The sequence below is a fragment of the Strix aluco genome, chromosome 3 (assembly GCF_031877795.1).
Source record: "Strix aluco isolate bStrAlu1 chromosome 3, bStrAlu1.hap1, whole genome shotgun sequence".
Taxonomy (NCBI): domain Eukaryota; kingdom Metazoa; phylum Chordata; class Aves; order Strigiformes; family Strigidae; genus Strix; species Strix aluco.
Window position 1 is genome coordinate 101,814,569 of NC_133933.1, and position 14,871 is coordinate 101,829,439.

A 14,871-nucleotide genomic window follows, 5' to 3' on the forward strand; every position below is an offset into this window, starting at 1 on the left:
AGTTTAACTAGGTATTTTGAAAGTCCAAGCAAGTTTAAAATGCCCTGGAATTTAGGAGGGTTATAAATATTTTTTCCTAAAAATTCCAGAAAAAATGGTCTTGTAAATATAGCTGTTATGGATAAAAAGTGGGAGTAATATTATTTTTTTAATAGGAACATCTGTGTGATTTCAACTAAAGGGACAATTTTAAGCTTTCATCTTTGGCTTCTGTATTCTTGTCCTGCCTTCTCACTTACAAGTTACTTTTAATCACCAAGAAATAATTTATTCTTTCTAAAAGACCAGAATGAAGATTTTTCACTGCATTTGCTTTAGCTAGATATTTATATACAAATATTTCTACCTCCTTTCCTGTCTCAATTTTTTATCCTCCATTTCTCCACAGTGAACTGTGGGAGGAAGAATTTCTCTAACTGCTGTCCTAAAATTGATCTGAAGAAGTTCTCCCTGCTTGAAAAATATCCTAGCTGGCAAAAAGAAAAAGGGATATTACTTTCTACAAACTTTTTATTTTTCATACCATTTGTGCATGGAGCTCCATGGATATTACGTGAGTTATGTATCCCTGCATGTATTCTTACAGAGTTTTTGGTTGCTCTTAATAGATCTTTCTTTTCTTGTTGGAAAAGGGAGGGTGTTAGGAGTTTCTTGTAGATACGGACCATATGGCTATACTTTTATGCTCTCTATCTTTTCTCCGTTCAACCTAAATATATCAAATAATATATACAGAGGAATGCCTAGTTGATGAAAACTTGAAATATCAAAAGTAGGAGTAAATGGTCATGTCTTCTACTAAAGGAAGACCATAGCAGGCGCACCCACCCAATGAAAATAAAGCTTCTTAGTTGCTGAAGTGTAGCAGCTATTGATTGCCCCTGTTCTTGGGACTTTATGGTAGTTGGGACCTTTGGCCAATAGGAGCTGCTGTTGACCATAGATCAGATTCGGCCTGGGTATAAATGGAGTCCCCTGGGGGAGCCATTTTGAGCTTGTCCCTTAGAGTAGCATGCTGCAGTTGAGGACTCTCTCCTTGGGTTGGGATGCTGCCCAAGGAAACTCTTTGAGGTGACTTGGGTCAGGATGCTGCCCTGAGAAGTTCCTCCAGGTTGAGAGCCCTCAATTGTTAGGTGAGTGTTGCATTTAAGGTAATGAAATAATTTGGTAAGAGATGAATCCCCTTGTGTTCTAGGTGTTCCTCAGAGATTAGAGGGGCTAGGGGCTGCTGGACTTATCTCTTAATAGCTATGCCAATTATGGCTGTAACTGTAGGCCTGACACCAGATGCACAAATGGCCCATGTGCTGTAGGTCTGGTTGCATTTGAGAGAAGCAATCAGGTTCATGAATAATATGGTTTATTCTTATGCAACATTTACAGATTCTTTAAGATTGCCTATGATAAATGGACAAACTGCAGGTTGTCTATATAGCACTACATTAAAAAAAAGATTGTAATTACACACTTAATTCCCGAGTAATCACTCGGCATATCTGAGGGTCCAAATCTTACTAAAAGATGTCCCTTCGGGGGCGGGGGGGGGGGGGGGACGACGGGGGGGACGACGACGACGACAAAGCTATCAATCTGTCCCTCTGATTTGGTATCAGGTTATCGTCCCTCTGAGTTAGATGCAAACTCAAGGTAGTATCTATCTAAGTATGTATGTGTGAGTGGGTGGGACTGTGGCCAAACCATTGTTTGTTGAGTATTGACACAGCACATTCCTTGGAGCAAGGTGTGCTCTGTTTTTTGTGGGAAAAAAGGAAGAATGAGAGATAAGGTCTGCAGAGTGCTGCAAATCAGTCCTTGAGAGATGGGGAAGAGCAGGAGATAAAACTGCATAGTCATGTCAAATGTTCCTTGAGATAAGTGGAAGAACAGGAATGTGCGGCCTCCACCTCGCTTCACGTTCCTCCTTGGTGCCACAGCAACACAAATCACTGGCTCTCCATCCTGTCCTGTGCTTGTTCTGGGCACCATGTGTTAAGGAAATGTGTGTTTCACAGATTTTTCACTGTTTTGCTTTTCCCACACTTCCAACAGTGAGTGATAGAGTGTTTTGGGTTGTCGTTAAACCCTAAAAAGTGATGCTTTGTTCTGCCTTTTGGGTTGTTGTTAAACCCTAATGAGTGCTGCTTTTGTCTGCATTTTGGGTTGTTAAAGTCTAGGAAGTTGTTTGTTCTCTTCTCATGGACCTTGAACCTGCAACTGAATGGTTGTGGAGGATTAGTTAATTGTGTTGATAATATTTTTTAAATTTTTAGTGGTTGTTTATTTTGAGAGGCATTGTAACATAGAAATTGTTGTAGCTGGCAGGATGTTGATAGAGGAGCTATTACAGAAGTATAGCTGTGTCCCTTCTCCCCCAGATGTACAATGGGCAAAGGAGAAGTGGTTTGATCTGGTGGCAGTTGTGAGAAAGTTGGAACAAAGCTGGGGAATTTCATGGAATGGTGGAAGTGAAGGAAAAATGTGTACCATTTTAGATGCTTGCTTGATTCAGGTGCAAAATTATTTTTTAGTAGTGAAGAAAGATAATTTAGAGAATCGACTAGAAATTGATTGTTTGAAGACAGAATTGTTACAAGAAAGAGAAAGTGGTTATTGAAAAAAAAAATTATGTTGGCATGAGCAAAAAAACCTCCTAGTGTTGTACAGATTTGAAAGTTCATTACCAGTGTAGATCTTGAGAAGTAGGATGGAGATATTTGGGAAGAGTCTGATGAAAGTAGCTTGGAGGAAATAGAGGAATTGGAAAGAAATGTGCGACCTCTCATTAAAACAGAAAGGCCTACAGGTCCACAGGTGGGAATCCCCGAACCACCATCTGTACAACATCCTGGACAGGACCAGAGCTTACTGAACTTCAGGTTATGTTTTTACATAAACCGGGTGAAACTGAAACTGAGTATTTGTGGAGGGTTTCTTTAACAGGGAAGAGATCAAATTCTGTTGAGTGATGACAAGGTGGGAGGTTTCTGGGGTCCTGGAGTGTTTTTAAGTGACGGACCACCAGGTAACTAGTCAATAACATCTTGAGTGGCTTACTGGGCTGGGGGTGTGGACCCTAAGGAGAGGGGGGAGCCTGTTACCATTAAGGTGAAGGGATTGTCAGAATTGGCAGAGGGAGTACAAAAGGCCGCTTGCATTCAGGTGATGTACGAGAGGAGGTCTACACTGGTGGATCCTAACCACCTTAGACCTCTTATTAGAGGTCTCCCGGATGCCTTAAAGATACATGTCCAGTCCCTTAGAGAAAGGGTGCAAAGAGCTATTGAATGCAACCAGCAACCCACCCCCTCACTTTCATGTATTAACATGGGCAGAAGTGTTACATGATCTGGTTGCTTATGGGCGTGAGATGAGATGGACTCACCTGGGTGGTGGCATGGACAGGAGTCAGAGGGTTCCATAAGCTAGTCAGAAACTCCACCCTGAACAGCCTTCTCAAAGAGAGTTTGAACCGCCCTGAGATAAGTCGATTTTATGATTCAGGAAGGAATCATCTTTGGAGGAAGGTGTTGACACTGGGGGTACCCCGGGCAATGTTACATGGGCCATCTACTGGTAATATCTTGAAGTTAGTGAAATTGCTAGAGGGGAAAACTCAAGAAGGAAGGGAAATGCAGGCAACTATACTCCCTCAGGAAGGAAAATTTAACCCTTTTGTGGTATCAAGAATGGAGTTGAGAGTCAAAAAAGTAGTAGCTGCGGTTTGGGGGTCAGACTGCCCACTCCGCATGGTGAATTACTGCCAATGGTTTGTTAACAAGGAGCCTTACATACATATCCCTGTGGGTCCTAGATGTATAAATTTAGAGTTTTTAATTGATACAGGGGCCCAAATTAGTGTTTTAAACAGACAACACATCACTGACTTAGGATTTAAACCATCAAGGTGTGACAGGGGCAGTAAAAAAATGTCCCATAGTGCGAACGCAGTTTTGGTTACTAGAGGAAAAGAGCATGATAGCGATGCGGGTGGCTTTAAGTCCTTATAAAGGAAATATATTGGGCTTTGGTGTTCTGGCAGGTTTACCAGATGGCAGAATGTGGAGTTTTGGAAGTAGGGGGACAGAAGTTGCTCATGTAAGAACTCTGCAGGTTCCTCCTTTATTACCACAATCTAAAGTGACCTGCGTCTCTCAATATCTCTTGCCAACTGCTGCCAAATGAGGTATTTTAGAGGTAATTAATGATCTTGAAAAAAGAGATTATAAATCACACATGTTCCCCTTATAATTCTCCAGTTTGGCCAGTCTGCAAACCAGATGGGCCGTGGTGGTTAACAATTGATTATTGGAAACTGAACAGTAATACTCCACCTTTAACAGCTGTTGTCCCAAATATATTAATAGGAACAGTGATACAGGCAGCTGCTCATACACGAATGGCTGCTTTAGATGTTAAACATATGTTTTTTTACAATTCCCCTAAGGGACAAGGATAAACCTGTTTGCCTTTACTTGGCGGGGGGGGGGGGGGGAGGGGGGTGTGTGGGGTGGAATGCAATACACTTTTAACTGACTCCCACAAGGATATAAACATTCCCTGACTACTGCTTATAATGCTTTGGCCAAACGTCTTGACATGGTGGAGGCGCCATTGAGTGTCCATATATATCAGTATATAGCTGATATTTTGGTTGGAGGAGATACTAAAGAACAGGTAGGGCAAGTGGCTGAAGTCATTTGGGATCTGTTAACTAAGAATTGGCTAGATATTATGCCCTCTAAGTGTCAAGGTCCTGGACAAGAAATTAAATTTTTAGGAGCTTGGTGGGTGGCTGGAGAAATTGTGGTACCTGATGATACTTTATCAGTTATTGAAAAGGGGCAAATTCCAGTTAATAAGGTAGAACTACAACAGCTGCTAGGTGTCACGTCCCACTCAGACGAGGGGGACAAGTGACTCAGATTTGCAAATCCCCAATGGAGTGGACAACAAGTCTTCAAGTCTAAACATTTATTAACTACTCACAATGTACTAATTGAACACATGATAGTTGGCTAAGTATACAGCAAGTTGCGGCAAGCAATATAATATGCCTTGCGTTGCTTAATAGGAAAGGGAAAAGAGGGAGATAGAGGGAATGGGGAAATACAGATCACCGGTCTGGGTTTCTGCGCTGATCCTGCCGACGAGGGTTCCAGAAGGCACAGGAGACATCCGTCTTCTTCGCTTCACTGCACTCTCTCTCGGGCCCCGGGCCCCCTTCTTGATTTATACCCACTTTCCTTGGGTCCGTCCCCTAGGTCGACCCACATACCTATGTATCCCATGTACGGGGAGGGGTAAGGTGTTTCATGGGATGATGCAATTAGCATGATCATGTTAGCCCTCATTAGCATATTGAGGGGTGTTAACTTTAATATGCATTTCATGGATAATGAAGCAAAGGTCATTCACCGGACAGATGGCCCTTGAAGTTTTGGCCAGGTGCACCAGAGCAGAGCTGTCCTGTCTTCACAGGGCTCCCTCCTCCTGTCCCATCTTGTGTTATTCAGGCAGTCTTATCAGCTTTGACCTCCACAGAATGCACCCCGTGACTCATAGTTTTGTCTTGCGAGTGTTTGAGGCATTTCTTCGATCAGCCTCAACTTTTGCTTTCTCAGGCTGTTTTTCTTAGTTTCTCGCAGGCCTGGTTTCTCGTCTCTCACACTAGGTACATTGCGTTATTGGAGAAAACATATACCAGGGTTTTTGGTGATTGCTCGCCCTTTATATGATTAACTTCGGAAAAATAGAGTGGGATTGGACTTTACAGCATACAGAGGCCCTGAATATTTTGAAGGATGAATTTAGGACATATTAAAGGTTGGGGCCTTTACACCCACAGAATCCGTGGAGTGGGGATATGCAGAACATGCCTCCTATTGCAGTGTATTTCAGAAAGGACCACAAGGACCTGTTAGACCTCTGCTGTTTTCTTCCACTTCATTTAAGGAAACTGAACAGCAGTATTCAGAGTGGGAGAAGGGACTCCTCTTACTTACTAGGGCAGTTAAAGAAGCAGAGAAATTATGTACCATGCAGGATATTGTAGTACAAGGCCCTTTTCTCCTTTTAAATTTGATTCTTAAGGGGTCATCTTCCCCTGAAGGAGTAGCTCAGAAAACCACAATATGTAAGTGGTATGCTTATTTAGAGGGAGTTAATCAGTTATTGCAATTAGGACAGGGCTCAGTTAAGATCTCCAGTTTCAACAGCCTATACATTTAGATTTGGGTTTGTTAGGCCAACCTTATAAACCTTCCCCAATCAAGGAGGCACCTGAATTGACTATAGATTCAGATACACGAGGACTGAGGTTCATTGATGCATCCACCTGTTGAGTGGAATTAAAACAGCAATGTAAAGCAGTAACTTTGGAAATTGATACTGGTAAAACCATTATAGAGGAGAAAGAAGGTAGTGCGCAGGTGGGAGAGTTGCATGCTCTTTTGCTAGTAGCAGAGAATGGTGCCACCATCATTTATATTGACTCCTACGCAACTTATAAGGGTGCTACAGAGTGGATATGCCACTGGGAATCTAATCAGTGGCATGTGGGCTGTACAAAGGTTTGGAGAGCTGAGGATTGGCAATGATTGTTGCAGATAAGTAGATTACGATCCCTAAAGGTGGGGTGGGTAAAGGGCCATGCAAGAGACAGGACCCCTGCTGTGAGATGGAATCAGCAGGTAGATCATTTGGCCCAAATTAGAGTAGTTGACACTGATAAAGAAGACTGGGATTGGCTGGCCGAGTGGCTACATATTAAGCGAGGTCACTCAGGGAAAACAGATCTCTGAGTGTTGGTTCTGGGGATGGCTAGTATTGATGAAGATGTGTGAATCAATTCTTACAGCTTGTCCACAATGTTGAATGAGACTTTGCTTATTTATTTTGAGGGCCTCTGTAACAAAAATCACCAGTGGAATACACTGGAGATTAGTGGTAGCACCTCTATTGTTTAGCATATTCACAAAGGACCTGAAAAGGGACGTGAGCAGAAAGTTGACTGATGATCTAAAATTATTAATAATGGTAAGAATAAGGACAGTTTGTGAAGAATTGCAGAAATACTACATAAGTCTGAGGGACTGGGGAATCAAAGTATTGGTGAAATACAATAAAGATAAATAAAATACTGCACACAAAAAAGAATAATCTTAATTTTGCATATAAAGTTATGGTGTTAGAGGAAACTCACTGCTCTGCAACAAAATCTTAGAGTCAAGATTAGACAGGTCATCTCAGTTCTTGGTAACAGTGAAAAATCCAATCAAATATTGGGAATTATGAGAAAAGAAACAGATTAAAACAGAAATAATAATTAATTCAGTACAGAAATTCTTAATTTGTCTTGAATACAGTTGGCAATCCTGTTCCCCCATCTCAAAAAAGATAGACTAGAAGAGGAAGTCTCAGAGAAAAATAATTACAGTGTTCAAATCTATAGAACAGCTTTCATACAGTAAACAGATTGTCCAGATCCAATGTTGGGGGAGGTTTCAATATGATCCTAAGAATGAGATTAAGACACAAACGAGGTCAAATACTGTACACTTAAAACAGTTTTTTATTACTAAAAGTGAAGAGGGGTAACGTGATACAAGGAAATAATCACCTGCTTTGCAACTTATTTACTTATAGCAAGTTATAATGATTTCTGAATATTGTTTAATAATCCTGCTTGCCCTGACTGTTCTGTGGAAGCTTACCAACGGCTACTGCTACTGTGTTCATCAAAACAAAGCAGTTTTCTGTGGAAACTTACCAAGAATGACTATGTTCAGCAAAAATGTTTCTTGTCCATGGAAAGCAGATGTGCTCTAACTAGTTTAGTTTTGGTAATGAATAAGATAGCCATATATGGATGGTAGAAATGGATACACTGGTACTTTTAGATAAGATAGAATGAGTAAACTGGCTGAAAACACTCTTGTTATTCAAAAAATTAGTTAAGAGAACCTGCGCATGCTCCAAGGAAAAGTACAAGGTGAGAAAGACTACGAGCCTTCCTCCAAAAGACCCCTGGAGATGACCACCAGGAGGCAATGTGCAGGCACAAAGGTAACATAAACTGTTGACACCAGCCTTTTGAACTAACCCAGCCTTACTTATGCATATGTATATTTGTATTATGTAATCCAATGAATATATATATCCACACTCTAAAAGTTTTTGGTAAGATGTGCTCTGTGTGTGCAAGCTTTGTGGAGAAATCCCCTTGCACCCTGGCGCTGGAGTAAACATACCTGATACAGAGAAATGATTACTTGTTTTGAGACTTATTTACTTATAGAAAACTGCTTAGCAATTTATTTACTTACTTATAGCAACTTATAGTATTACTTATAGTATTTTTGAATATTGCTAAGAATCCTGCTTGCCCAGACTGTTCTGTGGAATTTTACCAAGGACTACTGTGTCCATCAAAACAAAACAGTTTACCATGAAAATCTACCAAGAGCTGCAGTGTTCAGCAAAATATCATACTTTTGTCCTTGGGAAACAGATGTGCTCTAACTACTTGGGTCTTGGTAATGAGTAAAGATAGCCATATATGGACGGTGGAAGTTCCATTGGTTCTCTTAGATAAGATAGAATGAATAAACCAGCTGAAAACCACTCTTGTTATTCAAGAAATTGTCCAAGAGAATCTGCACATGCTCCGGGGAAAAGTACAAGGTGAGAAAGACTACAAGCCTTCCTCCCAAAGACCCCCAAAGACGCCCACCAAGAGGCAATGCGCAGGTGCAAAGATAACATAAACTGCTGACACCAGCCTTTAGAACTAACCCAGCCTTACTCATGCATATGTATGTTTGTGTCATGTAATCCAATGAATATGTATATCCACACTCTATAAGTTTTTAGTAAAATGTGCTGTTGGTGTGCAAGCTTTGTGGAGAAATCCCCTTGCACCCCAGTGCCGGAGTAAACATACCTGCTTTATAACTCTATTCGAGTTCTAGGGTCTGTTTTCTGCAAATCAAACAATAGGACAGAATGGAAGGAAAAGAAATCAAGCAAGCGTCCAGAATAGATCACAAGAATAGTCACCACCATGGATCCAACAGCATCCTGTTTGTCCTCAGTTTTCAGTTCTTTGGTGGTGGGTGAACCTGGATCTAGCAGCATCCCATTGATCCTCCTCGGTGGTGGGTGCACACCAAGCAAAGTTTTCAGTTGCCTTTTAAGTTCATCTTATCAACTGATTAACATATCTGTCTACCTTTAGTTTTCCCTCTGTTCCCACAGGTTTTTGCTGACTTCATGCTTCTTGAGCAATCATCCAGCTTCTAGGGCAGAAACACCTCTTATCGGTTCAGTGACGAAGGCCAAAGTCATCAGCAATACAATAGAGCCACAAAGTATCCAGCTTATACAATGGCCAGTGATCATCGGTCCTTGTGCTTGATGAGAAACAGCTGGTTTCAATCAGTCCACCTCTCTGAGGCTTATCTAAGGAGTTTGTCAATACAACTGCAAGGGAGTGGGAGGGTACATCCTTCAATACACTCCTGCTTCCTTGGGTGATATTCCTTAGATTAATTACAGAGGCCATAGCTGGTCCTTGATGAATCCTGTGAAAGTGTGGCAATACTTACTGAAGAAAAAGCTATCATGTTTTCATTTGAAAATTACTCTGAAAGAAGAGACTATTGCAAGTAGAGGTAAATAAAACACAGCATGATATGGATACAGATATAATAAATTTGTTGCTAGTCACTGGTTTTCTACTAAAAATGATTATCTCTTATCTTTTAAACATGAAGACTGAAGTGAAAATTCAGGATGGCAAGATATTCTGATAATGGTCCTTTCTATATCACTACAGAATTATCACAATACATGGTGATTGACAATGGTGGAGGAAGGTCACAGGCTACGTTTCATATCAGTTAGAGTATTGTGGTGGTGCAATTCTTACCCCCCCCCCCCCCCCCCCCCGCCCCTCTTTGTTGGGCTGCCTGGTGCTAGGTGCGATTCCACCCACATCCCCCGAGCTATACACCAGTCTGTGGAGATAAGGACTGACAATGTTAACGAGCCTGGCTCCTGCCCCTCCCGATTGCTCGGAAATGGTTAAAATGGCCCATCAACTCCTAAGGGCCTGGCACACCTGTGCCTGGGATGTGGTCAAATGGGAACAATAACAGAGTCACACATTAATCAAATTCTTTTGTAACTGCTGGAAGGCACCAGAAAGTATTTGACAAAAGTCAATTATCTTGCACCCTATAAACTGCGACCACCAGGGAGACCCTTTGAGCTCTCCTGGATCGCAGTGGGCCTGTGACCAGCATCTCCCCTGAGCTGGGACGCCTCTCAGGTACCAAACCCTTAAGGTGTCGTCTGTTCCAGATGGAAGGCCAGGGCGAAGTCCCCCGCTTGAGTCTCAATTATCGCCCGTTGAGGAATGCCAAGGCATTGTGAGTATTTGCTCTAAACTCGAGAGGGAAATTTTCTTTGAGCTAGCTTCTCTTTGCTGGTGTGTGTGTGTGTGGGTACGTACCCTTGTTTCTGTGTGTGTATGTCCGTTCTGTGTTCATTCTACTGAATCTAAACACCTTTGTTTCTGTATGTTTGTCCATTTTTGTTATGTGCATGCATGTGTATATATATATAGGTACCGTTAAGTAAGTTAGTGTGAATCTTGTCATTTTAGAATCTGAATAAGTCGCTTTTCTTTCTTTTAGTATTTCTGAATTATTTTATAATAATAAATTGCTGTTAGTTATTAATAAACCTAGATTTCTTACTAAAAATTACCGTGTCAATACTTTCATCCGCGACAAGTATACTTTGAAAACTAAAGTTTAGAAAAACACAAGTAAAACAAATCTTAAATTATTTGGGGTGCAATAGAAGGGGGATCAACTAAATTTTATATTGTTTTCAAGTCAAAAGTTTAGTGAAGTATAAGTAAAAGCATAAGTCACCTACATTAATCAGTAACCTAACAACAGAAATAATTTTCATCTAACATATGTTTGTTCCTAATTAAAAATAGTCCTGGGAACAGTGGCTTGAAGAACTTAAACTAGACTACTCTCTTAACCAGGAGACTACAAAGCTATTTGCTCAGTGAAACTCAAATTAAATTTCTTTAGTTCAAAAGAAGGACTAGCAAGTGTACCATTCACTGGCTAGAACATTCTCATGGGAAATACGAAGTTTAATCTTCTGAGGCAGAAAAATGAACTTTTCCTATATTTCCAAGAGAATCCACATGTTCACATTTTTATTCATGAAAGCTTGTCTGAAAGTGTTTATTACTAAAAAAATGTGCTGTTTCAACTTCCACCTCATGTGTTCTCACAAAATATACCAAATAATTCTATTATTTCATGCTCCTGATGAATTATCATGTCATTACTGGTGAGATTGTGAAATGTTTTAAGTACTATCTCTATATAAATGCAGATCAATCTGCTTTAGTCATACATATACTCTGCATTGTCCATTGGGGTTTTTTTTCAGTGTCCAGAACAGAGAAGAAAATGGGTGATATAAAAAAGAAATCGTTGCTTCATCACATATAAGAATAAATCTGGATAACTGAATCAAAACTGTGAAATTGCAAGCTCTTCAATATATATTGCTGATTTTCACCACTGGCTGCTGATTCTATTCTTATTGAAATCCATGACAATCAACATCACATTTGTTGGCAAAATATATATTAAATTACATAACATTCTGATAAAACACAAAAATTATTACTTTGTTATATGGACTACTTTGGATATATATGATAGTCACTGACTTTCCTCAGTCAGAATATCAGACCAATCTCAGCAATGTTTCTGTTGGAATATAACTAAAAAACTGTTCCAATAAATCCCAATGTATGAGTTCTATTACTGTTACCTACTGTATGGGTTAATATTCTCAGCATTTTTATGCATAAAAGATGTAAACTTCATTTGGTACTAGACACCACTACAAATTCCGCATTAATCAAAAACTGTATTTCACTTTTTTCCAACCATGCTTTTGGATTTCAACATCAGATGGCAAAATCCAGGTAACAGAGATCTATAAACAAATACAAAGTCCTTTAACTTAACAGTACAAAGAAGAACACCAAGGTAATTTTGTACCATATTGAAAAGAAAAAGACTATTCTTCCATAATACCAGGGAAGGACATAAAGAATATTCACCATGGCAAAACCACATTAAAAGTTAGAACTAAATCCCAATATATTCTCAGCATTTATTCTTATGTCCTGATCTCTATAAAACATCCATTCTAAAGATAAAAGCAACCTAACATACTTTACACAAGTTTCACTTCTACACAAATGTTTTCAGAGGTCTGCTTTTTATACCCAGCTAACAGCTTTACCTAGGTGCTTATTCACAGTAATTCAGCACAGTTGGGGCAAATTATATCACCTTCAGGATATGAGTAGCTGCTAGCTGCAATCATCCTTTGCAGGCCAAAATTCAGTATAATATTTTGTCCTGGTGTAGTCTACCTGTGAATTCAGTTTCTGTGTCAATAATAAAAAAGAATTAATCTGTGTTAATTAATTCATACACCTGTTCTTCACATCCTATCAAGTTCTTTCCATAGGGGATTATATATATATTACATCTTTTCCTTAATTCTGTGTGTGACTTCAATGGAGCTTTACTGCTCTATTATTATGTGAAAGTTTTATTATTGGTGTTATTATGTTTATTTACTTGGATGAGAAACTACAAGGAAAAAAGAAGTTAAACATGACTTCAGATAAACCACTCTCAGAAAATATATTATGTATATTAAAAAACAACCAAAAAACCCCCAATCTTGCCTTTGAAGATTTTATTTTTTCTTCCAGTCTAGCAAATTAAAAATTTATATTAGTTTTATCATGAAGATTAAAACTTTGGCTATTACAATAACAAGGTATTTCTAGTAGGAAAATATTTTTTTTCCATAAAAAGTAGAAGAGATCTTATTATGTTTTATTGTCATAGCTTTGGCTGGGATGACAAAATTTTAGGTCTTTCTAGGTTAGACTACTCTTTGAGTAAAATAAGCATGCATATAGGTGGTAATTTTTGAGCACTGAAAACATGATATAATAGGAAGGTTGAAGAGAAGACTATTTGGTAGGAATTTAAAGCACAGTTGAGAACTGACGAAATATAATAAATGGCCTGTAAAGCAAACTTTCTGATTCAATAGAAATGTATTTCTACATGAGAATAATAAATAATATGAAGAGCACATACCGGCACAGCTGGATTTCATAGAAAAGGAGGTTCACTCTTGCTTCAAGCACACTGTGTGCTATGACAAACAAATAACACCAAAATATCCGTATCCAGAGGAAGTATGAAAATGACTGATCTACTGGATAAAAATACATGTGGAAAAGAGAGGACCAGTTCCTCCTACCTTTTCAGCAGCTATGTATTGTGAAGAAAGAGCTACCAGAGAACTCAAGATCAGAAGATCAGGACTGAAATCTGGGTCAAGTAAAGAAACCTAGAGTTAGGCATGAAGGCCCTGCAGAGAGGTGATATTTTAAATCTACCTAAATTTCATTTAATTACATTTTATTTGATTACCCAAGGCAGTTCTTCCTCATTATAGTGGCTCTGGAGTTGTCATTATAGATTTGCATTCTTCAAGCCTACCTACATACCAGTGTATTTTGAATTATACTCTTGGATGAAAGACCTAGATGACTATCTTAGTACTGTAAATTTTGAGTTACCTAGCCATCAGCAGAAAATAAATGCAATCATTTATAATATTTATCTTTCTTCAACAACACATTAGTTCAAAACGAGTTGCCTGGACATTGTCAAGCAGGTAAGTGCCCTGTTCTGAAAAGGCTTTTCTAGGTGTGACAACATATCCTTCTATAATTTACAATTAAAGAAAGATTGATCAGCAGTCTGAGCTCAGGCTGCTTTCTAAAATTGTTGATGAAAATATGCATCCAGTAGGATGGACTCAAGGAGAAGAGATGAGAATAGATGGCTTTAACTCTCTCTTTGCATAGAGGCACAGTGTATGTCTATGCTAATAAATTAAATGCGCTCTCCTTGCATAGAGGCACAGTGTATGTCTATGCTACTAAATTAAATGTGCTCAGCCATGTTCCCTTACACTGAAGCTAACTAGTGCTGAAGCCAACAAGCACAGCAAAAATCATGCTATTAAATTGTTCTCATCTAAAACATAACAGATGCATCCAAACCACTTGTTCAGAATAGTACCATGCTAACAGCCAAGCTAAACTCACAAATTGTTAGTGACCAGCACTAGACAAAAACATTCCTGATACTAGTACTTTAGTAACAAAACTGACATAGATCAGCTGCTCAGGATCATTCTCTCGTACTATTTAGCTTTTCTGCACTAAAAGTACATGGCATTGAGAAATTGTAAACAAATCCTTTATTTCTAGTAGATCAGTCTCATAGGAACTCATCTAAGGATAACACTGACCGAAACCAGCAGCACACCTATGCAGGTAAAGGGGTTATAATGTGAGAGGGAAATGGAGCTCTGGAATTAACACTAAGATTTAATGAATTGTTAGAACAATAGAAAAGCACTTAGGAGAGGCAAATGGCAGGTTGAGACACTAACCAAGAGGCTTAAAGCACTAAGCAAGGCATTTAAGATACAGTGTATATTTCCTGAGATTACTAATAAATCTACTCTGATACAACAGAACAAAATACAGCAGAATTGATAACACATTAACACAAACAATGGATACACTTTACCTGTCCATAGTTAATTGATATTCAATGGCAATGTAATGAATTCTTGAGAGTTCACTTAGGGAACCTCCAAATAAATGGGAGAATTGGCATTGAAATTAACTCAAAGTTTTGCTGGGTGCATAGTAAGAAA